The sequence below is a fragment of the Kogia breviceps genome, chromosome 16 (assembly GCF_026419965.1).
Source record: "Kogia breviceps isolate mKogBre1 chromosome 16, mKogBre1 haplotype 1, whole genome shotgun sequence".
NCBI lineage: Eukaryota > Metazoa > Chordata > Mammalia > Artiodactyla > Physeteridae > Kogia > Kogia breviceps.
The window spans coordinates 17,306,362-17,322,276 of record NC_081325.1 but is presented as its reverse complement, the minus strand read 5'-3'; the positions used below and the strand labels follow the sequence as shown (position 1 = coordinate 17,322,276).

General features: G+C 41.1%; 1 protein-coding gene and 1 long non-coding RNA gene across 7 annotated transcripts in view; one reads left to right on the top strand and one right to left on the bottom strand.

Annotated features, from left to right (window-relative positions):
- FAM124A (family with sequence similarity 124 member A) overlaps positions 1-15,915 on the top strand; it is a 180,560-nt gene that overhangs the window by 47,118 nt on the left and 117,527 nt on the right. The gene's annotated exons all lie outside the window — the stretch shown is intronic.
- Positions 1-15,915, bottom strand: part of LOC136792814 (uncharacterized) — a 45,145-nt gene that overhangs the window by 8,525 nt on the left and 20,705 nt on the right. Inside the window, exon 2 of the long non-coding RNA XR_010837274.1 lies at positions 9,542-9,669. This is a non-coding gene — a long non-coding RNA (uncharacterized lncRNA). The remainder of the gene's footprint in view (positions 1-9,541; positions 9,670-15,915) is intronic.

The window sequence follows — 15,915 nt, the reverse complement described above, 5'->3', positions numbered from 1 at the left end:
ATTGGTCTGTTCATATTTTCTATTTTTTCCTGGTTCAGTCTTGGAAGGTTGTACACTTCTAAGGATTTGGCTATTTCTTATAAGTTGTCCATTTTATTGGCATATAGCTGCTTGTAATAATCTCTTATGATCCTTTGTATTTCTGTGGTGTCCATTGTAACTTCTTTTTCATTTCTAATTTTGTTGATTTGAGTCCTCTCCCTTTTTTTTCTTGACGAGTCTGCCTAAAGGTTTTTCAATATGGTTTATTGTCTTAAAGAAGAAGCTTTTAGTTTCATTGATCTTTGCTATTGGTTTCTTTATCTCTAGTTCATTGATTTCTGCTCTTATCTTTATGATTTCTTTCCTTCTACTAACTTTGGATTTTGTTTGTTCTACTTTCTCTAGTTGCTTTAGGTGTAAGATTAGATTGTTTCAGGTTTTTCTTGTTTCTTGAGGTAAGATTGTATTGCTATAAACTTCCCTCTTAGAACTGATTTTGCTGTGTCCCATAGATTTTGGGTAATTGTGTTTTTATTGTCAGTTGTCTCTAGGTATTTTCTGATTTCCTCTGATTTCTTTAGTGATCCACTGGTTATTTAGTAACATAGTTTAACCTCCATGTGTTTGTGTTTTTTGCAGTTTTTTTCCTGTAATTGATTTCTAATCTCACAGCATTGTGGTCGGAAAAGATGCTTGATATGATTTCAGTTTTCTTAAATTTACTGAAGCTTGATTTGTGATCCAAGATGTGATCTATCCAGGAGCATGTTCTGTGTGCACTTGAGAAGCAAGTGTATTCTGCCACTTCCGGGTCAAATATGTCTTATAAATATCAATTAAATTTATCTGGTCTGTTGTATCACTTAAAGCCTGTGTTTGCTTATGTATTTTCTGTTTGGATGATTTGTCCACTGGTGTAACTGGCGTGTTAAAGTCCCCTACTATTATTGTGTTACTGTTGATTTCCCCTTTCATGGTTGTTAGCATTTGCCTTATGTATTGAGGTGCTCCTGTGTTGGGTGCATAAATATTTATAATTGTTGCTTCTTGTTCCTGGATTGATCCCTTGATCATTATGTAGTGTCCTTCCTTATTTCTTGTAACAGTCTTTATTTTAAAGTCTATTTTATCTGATACGAGTATTGCTCCTCCAGCTTTCTTTTGATTTCCATTTGCATGGAATATCTTTTTTCCATCCCTTCACTTTCAGTCTGTGTGTCCCTAGGTCTGAAGTGGGTTTCTTGTAGACAGCATATATATGGGTCTTGTTTTCGTATCCATTCAGCCAGTCCATGTCTTTTGGTTGGAGCATTTAATCCATTTACATTTAAGATAATTATTGATATGTATGTTCCTATTACCATTTTCTTAATTGTTTTAGGTTTGTTATTGTAGGTCTTTTCCTTTTCTTGTGTTTCCTGCCTAAAGAAGTTCCTTTAGCATTTGTTGTAAAGCTGGTTTGGTGGTGTTGAATTCTCATAGCTTTTGCTTGTCTGTAAAGCTTTTGATTTCTCCATCAAATCTGAATGAGATCCTTGCTGGTAGGAGTAATCTTGGTTGTAGGTTTCTCTTTTTCATCACTTTAAGTATATCCTGCCACTCCCTTCTGGCCTAAAGAGTTTCTGCTGAAAAATCAGCTGATAACCTTATGGGGATTCCCTTATATGTTATTTTCTGCTTTTCCCTTGATGTTTGTAATATTTTTTCTTTGAATTTAATTTTTGTTAGTTTGAGTAACATGTGTCTTGGTGTGTTTCTCCTAGGGTTTATCCTGTATGGGACTCTCTGTGCTTCCTCTACTTGGGTGGCTTTTCCCATGTTAGTGAAGTTTTCAACTATAATCTCTGAATATTTTCTCAGACCTTTTCCTCTTCTTCTGCTGAGACCCCTATAATTCTAATGTTAGTGTGTTTCGTGTTGGCCCAAAGGTCTTTGAGATTGTCTTCAATTCTTTTCTCTTTATTCTGCTCTTCAGCAGTTATTTCCACCATTCTGTCTTCCAGCTCACGTATTCATTCTTCTGCCTTAGTTATTCTTTTACTAATTCCTTCTAGTGTATTTTTCATTTCAGTTATTGTGTTGTTCATCTCTGTTTGTTTGTTCTTTAGTTCTTCTAGATCTTTGTTAAACATTTCTTGTATTTTCTCAATCTGTGCTCCATTCAATTTCTGAGATTCTGGATCATCTTTACTATCATTACTCTGAATTCTTTTTCAGGTAGTTTGCCTATTTCCTCTTCATTTATTTGATCTTGTAGGTTTTTACCTTCCTCTTTCATCTGTGATATATTATTTTGTGATCTCATTTTTTTTATTTGATAGGTAGGATTGTGTTCCTCTCTTACTGGTTGTTTGACCTGAGGCTTCCAGCACTGGAGTTTGTAGGCTGTTGGGTAGAGCCGGCTCTTGGTGCCAAGATGAGGATCTCCAGGAGACCTCACTCCGATGAATATTCCCTGGGGTCTGAGGTTCTCTGTTAGTCCAGTGGTTCAGAGTTGGAGCTCCCACCACAGGAGTTCAGGCGTGACCCCCAGCTTGTTAACCAAGATCCCACAAGCCATGTGGGGCAGCAAAAAAAAAAAGGAGCAGAACAGGGCTTCCCTGGTGGCGTAGTGGTTGAGAGTCCGCCTGCCAATGCAGGGGGCATGGGTTCATGCCCCGGTCCGGGAAGATCCCACATGCTGCGGAGTGGCTAGGCCTGTGAGCCATGGACGCTGAGCCTGTGCATCCAGAGCCTGTGCTCCGCAACAGGAGAGGCTACAACAGTGAGAGGCCCGCGTATCGCAAAATAATAATGATAATAATAAAGCAGAACAATAATAAAGAGTAAAAAATAAAATTAGAAAAGTAACAGATATGTTAGAAAAATATATAGAGAGATGAAACAACCGGAAGGTAAAACAGAACAACAGTAGCAAAAAAGAGGGGGAAAAAAAGAAAGCCAGGAAGGGCCTTGGCTGTGGGGGGTGGGGTTTAGGTGGGGACAGGGCCTATGTTTATGACCCACAGGGCCGGAAAAGCCCCGGGGTGGGGACGGGGCTTAGGCTCAGCACAGCCAGAGGGGCCCAGGAGTGCCTCTGGCCTTGGAGGACGGAGGACCAGGTCCGGGACCCCAGCAGGCCCCCTGGGCCCAAGTGGGCAGGGGAATTCGCTAGGCACATTCCCCCAATCCTTTGATCCTGGAGGGTCCCTCGCCGTTGGCCTCTCCTCTTCTTCCCCCCTACTCCTATACCCCTAGGACCCATGTAGTCAGAGGGGGCTCCAGAAGGCAGGGGACCAGGCCCGGAAGCCCAGCAGGCTTCCCGGGGTCTGAGTGGGTGGGGGAAATGCCCGCCACACATCCCCTGATCCTCCGGTCCTGGAGCATCTCCCTCACATCCACCTCTCCTCCTCTTTTCCCCTCCTCCCTCCTTCCTATGCCCCTAGGACGCATGCAGCCAGAGGGGACCTCGGAGGGCAGAGGACCAGGTCCAGGAGCCCAGTAGGCTTCCTGGGGCCCAATTGGGCAGGGGAAATGCTAGCCATGCTCCTCCCTGATCCTCTGAGCCCCCAAGGGTCCCTCCAGGCATGGGAACCCCTCCCCTCTCCCAGCCACCCCTCAGGGGCACCAGTCCTGTCTGGCCTCCACTTCTCCTACCCCCCTCTCCCTTGCCATGTCCTACTTGGTTGCTCAGGGGTTCCTCCTGTCTCTTTGGGCATTGAGGTACCCCACCAGTGTCTGGTAAGTGCCCTGGTTGTGGGGAGACAGGAACTCCGTGTCCTCTCACTCTGCCATCTTTGGTAGTGTTTCAGTGAGAATTTTTACATCAGTATTCATTAGGGATATGGCTTGTAGTTTTCCTTTCTTGTAGTGTCTGTTTCTGGTTTTGGTGTCAGGGTAATGCTGGCCATATAAAATGATTTGGGGAGTGTCCCCTTTTTTTCACTTTTTTGGAAGAGGTTGAGGATTCACATTCATTCTTCTTTAAATGTTTGTTAAAATTCATTAATGAAACCATCTGGTTCCATGGTTTTCTTTGTTGGAAGATTTTTTGATTACCAAGTCAATCTCCCTACCTAATTGGTCTGTTCACATTTTCTATTTCTTTATGATTCATTCTTGGTAGGTTGTATGTTCCTAAGAATTTTCCATTTCTTTTAGATTGTACAGTTTGTTAGCACATACTTTTTCATAGCAGCTTCTTACAATCCTGTGTATATCTATGATATCAGTTATACTGTCTCCTCTTTCATTTATAACTTTTAATTTGGGTTCTCTCTTTCTTTGGTTTGTCTAGCTAAAGTTTTGTCAATTTTTGTTTATATTTTCAAAGAATCAACACTTAGTTTTGTTACTCTTTTCTCTTGTTTTCCTGTTCTCTATTTCATTTATTTCTGTTTTAATCTTTATTATTACCTTCCTTTGGCTAAACTAGGGTTAGTCTTATCTTTTCTAGTTCTTTGAGGCATAGACTTAGGTTGTTTATTTGATATATTTCTTGTTGCTCTGTAGGCGTTTATTATTGTTAAGAACTTTCCTCTTATAACTACTTTTGCTGCATCCCATAAGTTTTAGTATGTTGTTTTCATTTTCATTCGTCTAAAGGTACTTTTCAATTTCCCCTTTGATTTATTATTTGATCCATTGGTCTTTCAGAAGAGTGTTGTTTAATTTCTATGTATTTGAGGGTTTTCCAGTTTTCCTCCTGTTACTGACTTCTAGTTTCATGCCATTGTGGTCAGAGAAGATACTTACTATGATTTTGATCTTCTTGAATTTGCTAAGACTTGTTTTATGGCCTAACATATGATCTATCCTAGATAACGTTCCATGCATGTTTAAGAAGAATATGTGTTCTGCTGCTGTCAGAATGTTCTATATACATCTGTTAGATCTATTTAATCTATGGTGTCATTCAAATTTGCTGTTTCCTTATTGATTCTCTGTCTGGATGATCTAACCATTGTTGAGAGTGTTTTACTAAAAACCCCAACTATTATTTATGTTGTTTATTTCCTCTTTTGCTTTGTTAGTTTTTGCTTTATGTATTTATGTGCTCCAGTGTTGGGTGCATAAATTTTAATATGGTTGTATCTTCTTGAAGGATTGACCCCTTGTTGTTATATAATGACCTGCTTTGTATCTTCTTACTGCCTTTAGTTTAAAGTTTATTTTGTCTAACATAAGTATAGCTACCCCTGCTTTTTTTGGTTACCATCTGCTTGAAGTATCTTTCTCCATCCTTTTTCTCTCAGTCTGTGTCCATCTTTAAAGCTAAAGTCAGTCTCTTGTAGGCAGTATATCATTGGATCTTGTTTTTTAAAATCCATTCAACCATTCTTTTTCTTTTGACTGGAAAATGCAATCCATTTATGTTTAAAGTAATTATTGATATTTAAGAACTTAATAGTGCATTTTGTTAATTTTTTTTTCTTTTTTTTGGAGGGGGACATGGGCCTCTCACTGTTGTGGCCTCTCCCGTTGTGGAGCACAGGCTCCATGGCCAAGGCTCATGGGCCCAGCCACTCTGCGGCATATGGGATCTTCCCGGACGGGGGCACGAACCCATGTCCCCTGCATCGGCAGGTGGATTCTCAACCACTGCACCACCAGGGAAGCCCTGTTAATTGTTTTCTGGCTATTTTGTAGATCCATTGTTCCTCACTTCTTATTCTGCAGTCTTTTTTGTGTTTTGATGTCTTTTGGTATCAATATGTCTTGACTTCTTCATGATGTTCTTTTGTGTAATTACTACAGGTTCTTCCCTTGTGGTTACCATGAAGCTTACATAAAATATCTTAGAATTATAACACCAAATTTTAAACTGATAAAAATTTAACTTTAAGAGCATTCCTAAAACTTTACACTTTCATTTCTCCTCCCCTCACATTTTAGGTTTTTGATGTTATACATTTCATATTTTTATATTGTATATCCCATAACAGATCACTGTAGTCATAGTTTTTACTACACTTGTTTTTTAACTTTTAAATTAGAGGTGTAAGTGAATTACATATCACCATTACCATATTACTGAGTTTAACTTTGTATATTCACCATTACTAGTGAATTTCACACAACCTTCTTATGTTTTTATAATGTTAAATAGCATCCTTTTACTTCCACTCAGATAACTCCCTCTAGTATTTCTTGTAAGGCAGGGTTAGTAGTTGATCTTCCTTATACAAACTTTTGTTTGTTTGGCAAAGTCTTTATCTCTACTTCATTTCTGAAGGAAAGCTGTGCTGGGTATAAAATTATTGGTTGACAGTTTTTTCTTTCAATATTTTGTATATATCATCCCATTTTCTCCTGGTCTGAAAAAATTTCTGTTGAGAGACCCACTAGTAGTCTGTGGGGGTTACTTTGTATGTAACTTGTCTCTTCTCTATTGTTGCTTTCAGAATTCTTCGTCTTGACTTTTGACATTTTAATTATAATGTGTCTCAGTGTAGTCTATTCAGGTTCAACCTATCTGGGGTCCTTTAGGCTTCATGGATCTGCATGTCCATTTCTCTCCACAGGTTTAAGAAGTTTTCAGCCATTATATTTTAAATATGCTTTTTATCCCTCTCTTACTCTCCTTCAAGAATTCTCATAATGCAGATACTGTTTCCTTTTATTGTGCTTCATTAGTCCCATAGGCTTTCTTCACTATTTTTCATTCTTTTTGTTTTTGTTCCTTTGACTGGATAATTTCAAATATCCTGTCTGCTAGTTCATTGATTTTTCTCTTCTGCATAGTCAAGACCATTTTTTTTCTTTTCTTTTTTTTTTTTTTTTTTTTGCAGTATGCAGGCCTCTCACTGTTGTGGCCTCTCCCTTTGTGGAGCACAGGCTCCGGATGCGCAGGCTCAGTGGCCATGTCTCACGGGGCCCAGCCGCTCCGCGGCATGTGGGATCTTCCCGGATGGGGGCACGAACCCATGTCCCCTGCATCAGCAGGAGGATTCTCAACCACTGCGCCACCAGGGAAGCCCAGTCAGGACCATTTTTGAAGCTCTCTATTGAGAGAGCTTTATTTATTTATACACTCTATTGAGAGTCATTGTATTTTTCACCTCTAGGATTTCTGTTTGTTTGATGCCTTCTGTTTCTTTGTTGAACTTCTTGTTTTGTTCATGCATTGTTTTCCTAATTTCATATAGTTGTCTGTGTGTTCCTGTAGGTCATTAAACTTCTTTAAGAGGGTTATTCTGAATTTTTGTCCAGCTCTTCATAGATCTCTACTTATGGGGGTTAGTTTTTAGAGCTTTATTAGTTTCCCATGGTGATGTCCTATTTATCTGATTTTTTTTGACCCTTAATTCCTTACATTGATATCTGTGCATTTGAGTGCTTTCTTTTCCAGAACTTTGCAGGTTCACTTTGCAGGGGGAGTTCTTTACTAGTTTGCTCAGCTTAGTGTTCTGGACATGTCAGCTGGTACCATACTTGGGCAGGAAGGGCTCACTGTCAGGGTCTGTTTTTGGATGAGGCCTCTGCCTGGGCTCTGAGGTCATGGGGAGGGGAGTGTACCACTGGCTGTGAATACTGGATGGGACTCTTGGCTTGGTTCCCTGCCCAAAAAGACTATAGGATGGGCTCCACGTTTGTCTGGACTCTCTAGTTAGGCTTCCTAGATGGTTGGGACTGGGTATAATACTCTGAAGTTGGCTGGGCTATGAATTAGTTTCCCTGCCTGGGGATGCAGCAGAACAGGACCCAAGGCACTGTTTGGGGGACCCAAATCAGGCTGGACTGTGCACTGAAATTCCTGGTCAGACGGGGCCATTAGTTTTGCTTGCAGACAGGGAAAGCCCTGTGCTGTGCTCTCTGTTCATGTGCCACTGTGAACAGGGCTGTGGGGTGGGCTACGTAGCTTCTCCTGTGTTCTGGTTAGGTCCCCTGATCAGGTGGGCTGAAGGCCATATTCAGCAGAGGATGAAGCTATGAGTTAGTTTCCCTTCCCAGGCAGGGCCCCATACAGTCCCCAAGACCATCAAGGCTCTTGTTTGCAGATAAAATTGGGCAGAACTATATTCTAACTTCCCTGGCCTGATGGGCCAGCATCCTAGCGCTGATGATGGGCTGGGCCATTGGCCAGGTTCTCCACTCAGTGCTGCTGTAATTGGAGTTGCAAGATGGGCTACACAGATTGCCGGGAGCTCTGGTTAGGTTCCCCTCTTGTTTCAGGCTAGAGGCTGTATTCAACTTTGGGTATGGCAATAAATGACCTTCCCTGCATGGTTGGGACTGCAGAACAGTCTCCAGGGACAGCAAGGCTCTTCGGGAATCAAATCAGACGGACTTACACACTAAGCTCCCTGGACAGATGGGGCTACCTTCAGATGCAGAGCTGCTGGTCAGGTTCTCTGCTCAAATGCTGCTGGGACCAGGGCTGCCGGGTGAGCTACTGAGATTCCCAGAAACTCTGTGTAGGTGTCCTAATTAGCAGAGTTGGAGGCTGCACTCACCACTGGGCAGAGCTGCAGGTTAGCTTCTCTGCTAAGGGGGTGGGGGTGGGGAGTGGGGAAGCAGGGCACACCTCAAAGCTGAGAAGACTCTCTTCTTTGGGAAGCTAATCAGGCAGACCTGTGCACCAAACTCTCTGCTCAGATGGTGTCACTGGCTTGTCTCTGCAGACTGGGGGAGCTGCTGGCCAGGCTCTCTGCTCAAGTGCTGCTGGTCCATGCCATTTCCCAGGTGGTCAGGCAGGGCCCAAAGCTGCCTCAGCAGTGGGCGGAGGTGTGAGTTAGCTCCCCTTCCCGGACAGAGCAGGAGAGTTCACGGCAAGCAGCTTTCCAGGTGTTCTGGAAGGCTTTCTGGCAGGGCAGAGCCAGGAGCTACACTCATGTAGTCTGGCTATGAATTAACCCTCTGCCTGGGCGGAGAAGAGAACTGGCTCCCAACCTGGCAAGGCTCTTTGTTTGTGCTCTTGACTCAAGCCAGCCTACACCCCAAGTTCCCTGGCTAAACAGTGCTGCTGGCTTTGCTCTGTGGATGATCCGCTCTGCCTGCCGGACTCTTCACTCGAGCGATGCCGGGCTACGCAGCTTTGAAGTGTTCCCGCCTGGCTCTCTGGTCAGCAGGGCCACGAGCTACCCTCAGCAGTGGGTGGGCTCTGACTCAGCTGCCCTGCCTGCGTGAGGGGACAGACCGCTACAGAGCTGTGAAGGCTCTTCATGTGAGGTCCCACATGAGGCAGACCTGCGCCCCGCTGAGTTCCCTGCTCAGACCACGCCACCATCTTGGTTCTGCACATGGGCAGAGCCGCGCTTGGGACCACTACTTGGGTGCTGCAGGTAGGAACTGAGGCTGCCAAGGTCCCAGCGCTGGTTGTTTCAAGCCCCTCCCACCTTTTCCATCACAGTCAGATCCCCCAGGGTCAAACCCCACAGGTTCCCCTGCCATCCTCATGAGGCAGGACCAGAGTGGGGCCTCCCATAAAGTGACCCGCAATGCTGGGGGGAGCTGGATGTCCCTGCTGGGCTCTCTTTTCCCACTGGAGGAACCAGGGACCCAGGGGAGACCTCTCCATGTGGTGCCGTGCTGGCCCGGAGGAGGGGCAAGGCTGGCAGTGTGTAGCTGCTCCTCTTACCCTTCCAGTGCCGTCTGTCTTGGTCTCTGTGGTGGAAGGGATGCTTCAGCCTCACCCCACGTTCTAGAATTTCCTCAGTGGCATTGTGCCCGTGAATGGTTTGTCGACAAAAAAATTAATCCATCGATCTAAGAGAGAGATGGAAAATTTTATTCTAGCCAAGTTGAGGATTATAATAACCTGGGAACAGCCTCAGAAAGCTCTGAGGACTGTTCCGCCTGTTAGAGGTCAAACGCAGTTATATAAGTTTCTGGAACAGAGGGCTGCACGTTAAATGATGTATTCTTGACAGTAGTGGGTTGTGGTTCATCGTGGCCCCTTACAAGATTAAGAAGGAATGTTATCTTTTAAGGAGTTGTCTTGTTGGTGCTAAGAGAATGTTGCTCTTTATGACTGAGCAGGTATTTCTGCCGATGGGGAGGTTTGGTCGATGCATAATATGGATACACAGTGCACAGTAGAGGGTAGAGAGGAGGCCAAAGGGCAGAAAAAAATTTTTTTCAGTTTACATTTTTCTTGTCTTGCCATAAAATATGAATTATATTTCACAGGTCGTTAATTGTTCTTCTTGGGAGGGGAGCAAAGTCAGGAACAACCTGTGTTGCCATCTTGGTGATGTCACCTCTAGGAAAGAATCTAGAATAGTAATTCTGGCACACAGTAAGGTCTATTAAGTGCTTGCTGCTGCTGTATCATCATTATCACCACCACCAACGTCATCATCAGAGCTAGTAAGCCACTTGCCCCAGGCCACAGGGTTGATAAGCAGCCTAATAAGGATTCAAACGCACAGAGGAGGCTCTGCCATTAGCTGAATTTGGTGGCTGCCCAGGACCTCCCAACTTCAGAGGCCTCTCTCCAGACCACAACAAAGCACCTTCCTGCCTGAGACAAGAATGCAAGATGCTTTCTTGGTACATGTGAACATCTCAGCCACATACATGGGATTTATGTAAATTATTCTTAGAGATGAAGGCTGAAATACTTAGGAGTAAAATGTTATGAAAGCCACAAGTTGCTCTCAAGTGGTTCAACAAAAAGCTATATATAGATCCTACTACATATACATATTCTCATACATATAGATAAATCAAATGATGAAATATGCACATATAAAACATATCTGTACATTGGAGATAAAGGGAATAAGACATAATATTTGTATCTAGGGTGTTCCTTTTTTTGAAAAGCTTCATAATAAACATTGGAGAAAAGTACACATATTTTTTAACCATCTTAAGGGATAGTTTGGGGGGCCTTTCATCTGTACAGCCCACTGCATGGACATTGTCAGATTTTTATTCAGAATGTATAAAAGCTATAGTATGGAAGGCAGAATGTCAGATAAATTCAGTGCTTCTCTACTCCTGAATTGGATCGCTGAAGCTGCATTTCAATATGCATTAGTGACCAGGAATCTTCCCATTTGATCCCAAAGCCAGTTGAATTAGCAGGGCTCAGTAATGCTGTGAGGATACGTGTGCAGTTGTTTGTTTATGGCAGAACTTGGTAACTAAACTTTGTGATGTGGCTGATTATGAGTGATGTGGATTAATGATTTGCAATACTGTAAGTTTACAGCCATTGTAAAAATGTATGCAAGTAGGAATGGAAGTAGCAAGGTCAGAAACTTGAGTTTTATCATACTAAAAGACCTACTGATTCATATTCTTTTGGCTGAGGCCAGTGAATCTGCCTAAGATGTTTTATTCAGGTTTGTACTTCAGGAGCTTTGATGTTGGTTTATTTCCTTGGTTTTTAAAATTGAGGTATAACTGACGAAAAATATTAGTTTCAGGTGTACAACATAATGATTCTATATTTGTATATTGCAAAATGATCACCACAGTAAGTCTAGTTAATATCCATCACCATACATACTTATAATTTTTTTTCTTGTGATGAGAGCTTTTAAAGATTTTTTAAAATTTTTTATTTGTATATTTTGGGCCGCGTTGGGTCTTCGTTTCTGTGCGTGGGCTTTCTCCAGTTGCAGCGAGCGGGGGCCACTCTTCATCGCAGTGCGTGGGCCTCTCACTGTCGCGGCCTCTCCCGTTGTGGAGCACAGGCTCCGGACGCGCACGCTCAGTAGTTGTGGCTCACAGGCCTAGCCACTCCGCGGCATGTAGGATCTTCCCAGACCAGGGCACGAACCTGTGTCCCCTGCACTGGCAGGCGGTCTCTTAACCACTGTGCCACCAGGGAAGCGCGAGAACTTTTAAGATCTACTCTTTTAGCAACTTTCATATACGCAGTAGAGTATTATTTAACTATAATTACCATGCTGTACATTACAGCCTCATGACTTATTTATTTTATAACTGGAAGTTTATACCTTTTGACCAACTTAACCCATTTTGTCCATCCTCAACCCTCTGCCTCTGGCAACCACCAATCTGTTCCCTGTATCTATGAGTACAGCGTTTTTATTTTTTTTTTAGATTCCACATATAAGGGAGATAATACAGTATTTGTCTTCCTCTGACTTATTTCACTCAGCATAATAAGCTTCTGCACAGCAAAGGAAACCATCAACAAAATGAAAAGGCAACCTACTGAATTGGAGAAAATATTTACGAGTCATATATCTGATAAGGGGTTAATTAGGGGCCCTCAGGGTCCATCCATGTTGTCACAGATGGCAAGATTTCATTCTTTTTTATGGCTGAATAATATTCAACTGTGTGTATGTATATATACACATACATATATGCCACATCTTTTTTATTGTTTTTAATTGAAATAGAGTTGATTTACGATGCTGTGCCAATCTCTGCTGTACAGCAAAGTGACTCAGTTATACACATGTAGACACTCTTTTTTTAATATTCTTTTCCGTTATGGTTTATCCCAGGAGATTGGAGATAGTTGCCTGTGCTATACAGTAGGACCTTGTTGTTTATCCATTCTAAATGTAATGGTTTGCATCTACCAACCCCAAACTCTCGGTCAATCCCTCTCCCTCCCCTCCTCCCCCTTGGCAACCACAAGTCTGATCTCTATGTCTGTGAATCTATTTCTGTTCTGTAGATAGGTTCATTTGTGCCATATTTTAGATTCCACATATAAGTGATATCATCTGGTATTTGTCTTTCTCTTTCTGACTTACTTCACTTAGTGTGATAATCTCTAGTTGCACCCATGATGCTGCAAATGGAATTATTTCATTCTTTTTTACGGCTGAGTAGTATTCCATTGTATATACATACCACATCTTCTTTATCCATTCATCTGTCGATGGACATTTAGGTTCTTTCCATGTTTTGGCTATTGTGAATAGTGCTGCTATGAACATAAGGTGCATGTATCTTTTTGAATTATAGTTTTGTCAGGGTATATGCCCAGAAGTGGGATTGTTGGATCATATAGTAATTCTATTTTTAGTTTTCTGGGGAACCTCCATACTGTTTTCCATAGTGGCTGCACCAATTTACATTCCCACCAACAGTACATAAGTGTTTTGTTTTCTCCACATCCTCACCAACACTTGTTAGTTCTTATCTGGTAGATAAGAGCCATTCTGACAGATGTGAGGTGATATCTCATTGTGCTTTTGATTTGCATTTCCCTGATGATTAGTGATATTGTGCACCTTTTCATGCACCTGTTGGTCATATGAATGTCATTTTTGTAAAAATATCTATTCAGATCCTCTGCCCATTTTTAAATCAGATTGTTTGGGGGTTTTTTGGTTGTTGTTGTTGTTTGCTATTGAGTTATATGAGTTGTTTATATATTTTGGATAATTAACCCCTTATCAGATATATGACTCGTAAATATTTTCTCCCATTCAGTAGATTGCCTTTTCATTTTGTTGATGGTTTCCTTTGCTGTGCAGAAGCTTATTGATTTCATATGGTCCCATTTGTTTATTTTTGCCTTTGTTGCCTTTGCTTTTGGTTTCAAATCCAAAAAATCATCTCCAAGACTGATGTCAAGAGCCTACTACCTATTTTTTGTTCTACTAGTTCTATGGTTTCAGGCCTTATATTCAAGTCTTTAGTCCATTCTGAGTTCCTTTTTCTGCATGGTGTAAGACAGAGGTCCGGTTTTCCCAGTGCCATTCATTGACGAGACTGTCCTTTCCCCATTGTATATTCTTGGTTCTTTCATCATAAATTAATTGACAGTAAATGTGTGGGTTTATTTCCGGGCTCTCTATTCTGCTCTGTTGATCTAGTCTCCGTTTTTATGCCAATACCATACTGTTTTGATTACTATAGCTTTGTAATATAGTTTAAAATCGGGAGGTGTGATACCTCCAACTTTGTTCTTTCTCAAGATTGCATTGGCTATTCAGGGTCTTTCTGTGATTCCATACATATTTTAGGAATGTTCTCTTTCTATGAAAAATACTACTGGAATTTTGATAGGGATTGCATTGGGAGGTTTTTGGCTACTGATTCAATCTTGTTACTGGTAATCTGTTGTGATTTTCTATTTCTTCGTAATTCAGTCTTGATAGGTTGTATGTTTCTAGGAATTCATTTCATCTAGGTTGTCCAGTTTGTTGGTATATAATTGTTCATAATAGTGTCTTATGGTCCTTTTTATTTTTGTGATATCAATTGTGACACCTCTTCTTTCTGTTTTTATTTATTTGAATCCTCTTTTTTCTTGGTGGGTATAGCTAAAGGTTTTCAATTTTTGTTTATCTTTTTAAAAACCAGATCTTAGTTTCATTTATCTTTTCTTTATTGTCTTTTTAGTCTCTATTTCATTTATTTCTGCTCTGATCTTTGTTATTACCTTCTTTCTGCTAACTTTGGGCTTTATTTGTTCTTGTTTCTCTACTTCCTAGAAGTGTAAAGTGAAGCTGTTTGAAATCTTTGTTTCTTGATTAGGCGTTTATCACTATGAACTTCCCTCTTAGAGTTGCTTTTGCTGTATTACGTAAGTTTTGGTATGTTCTATTTTTATTTGTCTGAAGGTAATTATTATTTTTCTTTTGATTTCTTCTTTGACTCATTGGTTGTTCAGTAGCATGATGTTTAATATCCACATATTTGTGGATTTTCCTGTTTTCTTCTTGTAAGTGATTTCAAGTTTCATACCATTGTGGTTGGAAAAGATGGCTGATATGATTTCAGTCTCCTTAAATTTATTAAGACTTATTTTGTGCCCTAACATATGATCTACCCTAGAGTATGTTCCATGTGCACTTGACAATATATGTATATGATTTTGAATATTCCAGAATGAAAGTCATTGTAGTCTAAAATCAATGCATTACTTAACTATTTGTTGTCAGAAACTGCAAATAGATTTTTCTCTCTTGGACCTGAAAAGATAAGGATATATTCCTAAAAATGAGAAGCAAAGAAAATACCTAAAACTGCTAGGCTGAAATCACACCTCAGTCATTAGGCTACTGGCTACCTGTTCATTTCCTACAAATTTTCAGGAAGTAAGTCTTAATTGCAGTCTTAATTGCCACCTAGCTTTCATGTAAATAAGATTTTTTTAAATATTCTTTTTTGATACAGAAAACTTTCTAACACATAAATGAGAAATATAATTTATTTAAGAGAAAGCTTAATGTTGGACCATCTAAGCAGTGATCTGAAGTGTAAGGATTAGGATGCCCTTCTGTTAATGTTCAGCCTGGTCATCTCCATACTGTGGACAAGGTATTCCCTTCCCAGTAGTCCTTTGTTGAGAGCCCCCTCCCCCATTCACACAGGTACAGCCAAAGCCCCACGTTAGACTAACCTAATCCTGCCTTCCAGCTGTAGTTGATGTATGTCAACTATCTGTGCACTGTTATTTTCACATTGGGGAACTGGTATTGATTGAGAAAATAAGTTAGTCTCTGTCCAGATGGCTGAAGCTCTAACACATAAAGCCTGGGAGTGGTCAGCAGCTGTGTTTTCTACTGTGTAGAGAAAGCCACCCTACCATGAAAGAGAAGAATAGTACTGACCTACAAGAAAAGGCCTGAGAAGAGAAAGAATGGGCCTTATTGTGTATGAGTCCTTAGCTCTGCTTATTCCCATGGCTTGCTGCCCTTCTGCAGTTATGAATGTCTCCTCAGTATTCTTACGTAAATCTTTCTTTTTAATAGTTTGAGATGAGTTTCAGTCCTTGACAACCAAGGGAGTAATACATTCAATCTCTAGAGGACAAAATTCAGTTTTGATTGCCATCTTTTGAAAGGGCCATAGAAAGGATCAATGGGAATAGCTGACGAAATAGTAAACAGGATCAAGGAGGAAGCTTCAAGGGCTTGGGTATTGTTAAATAAAGAAACAGTTTTACAGCGTTTTCCTAATGCTATAGAAAGACGGTCTTTAACCTCCTTTCACCAGAGAACGTGGGGTTTGGTCAGAACTAATACTTTTTCTGTTAGACAAAACTCCAGACTCCTGGGACTT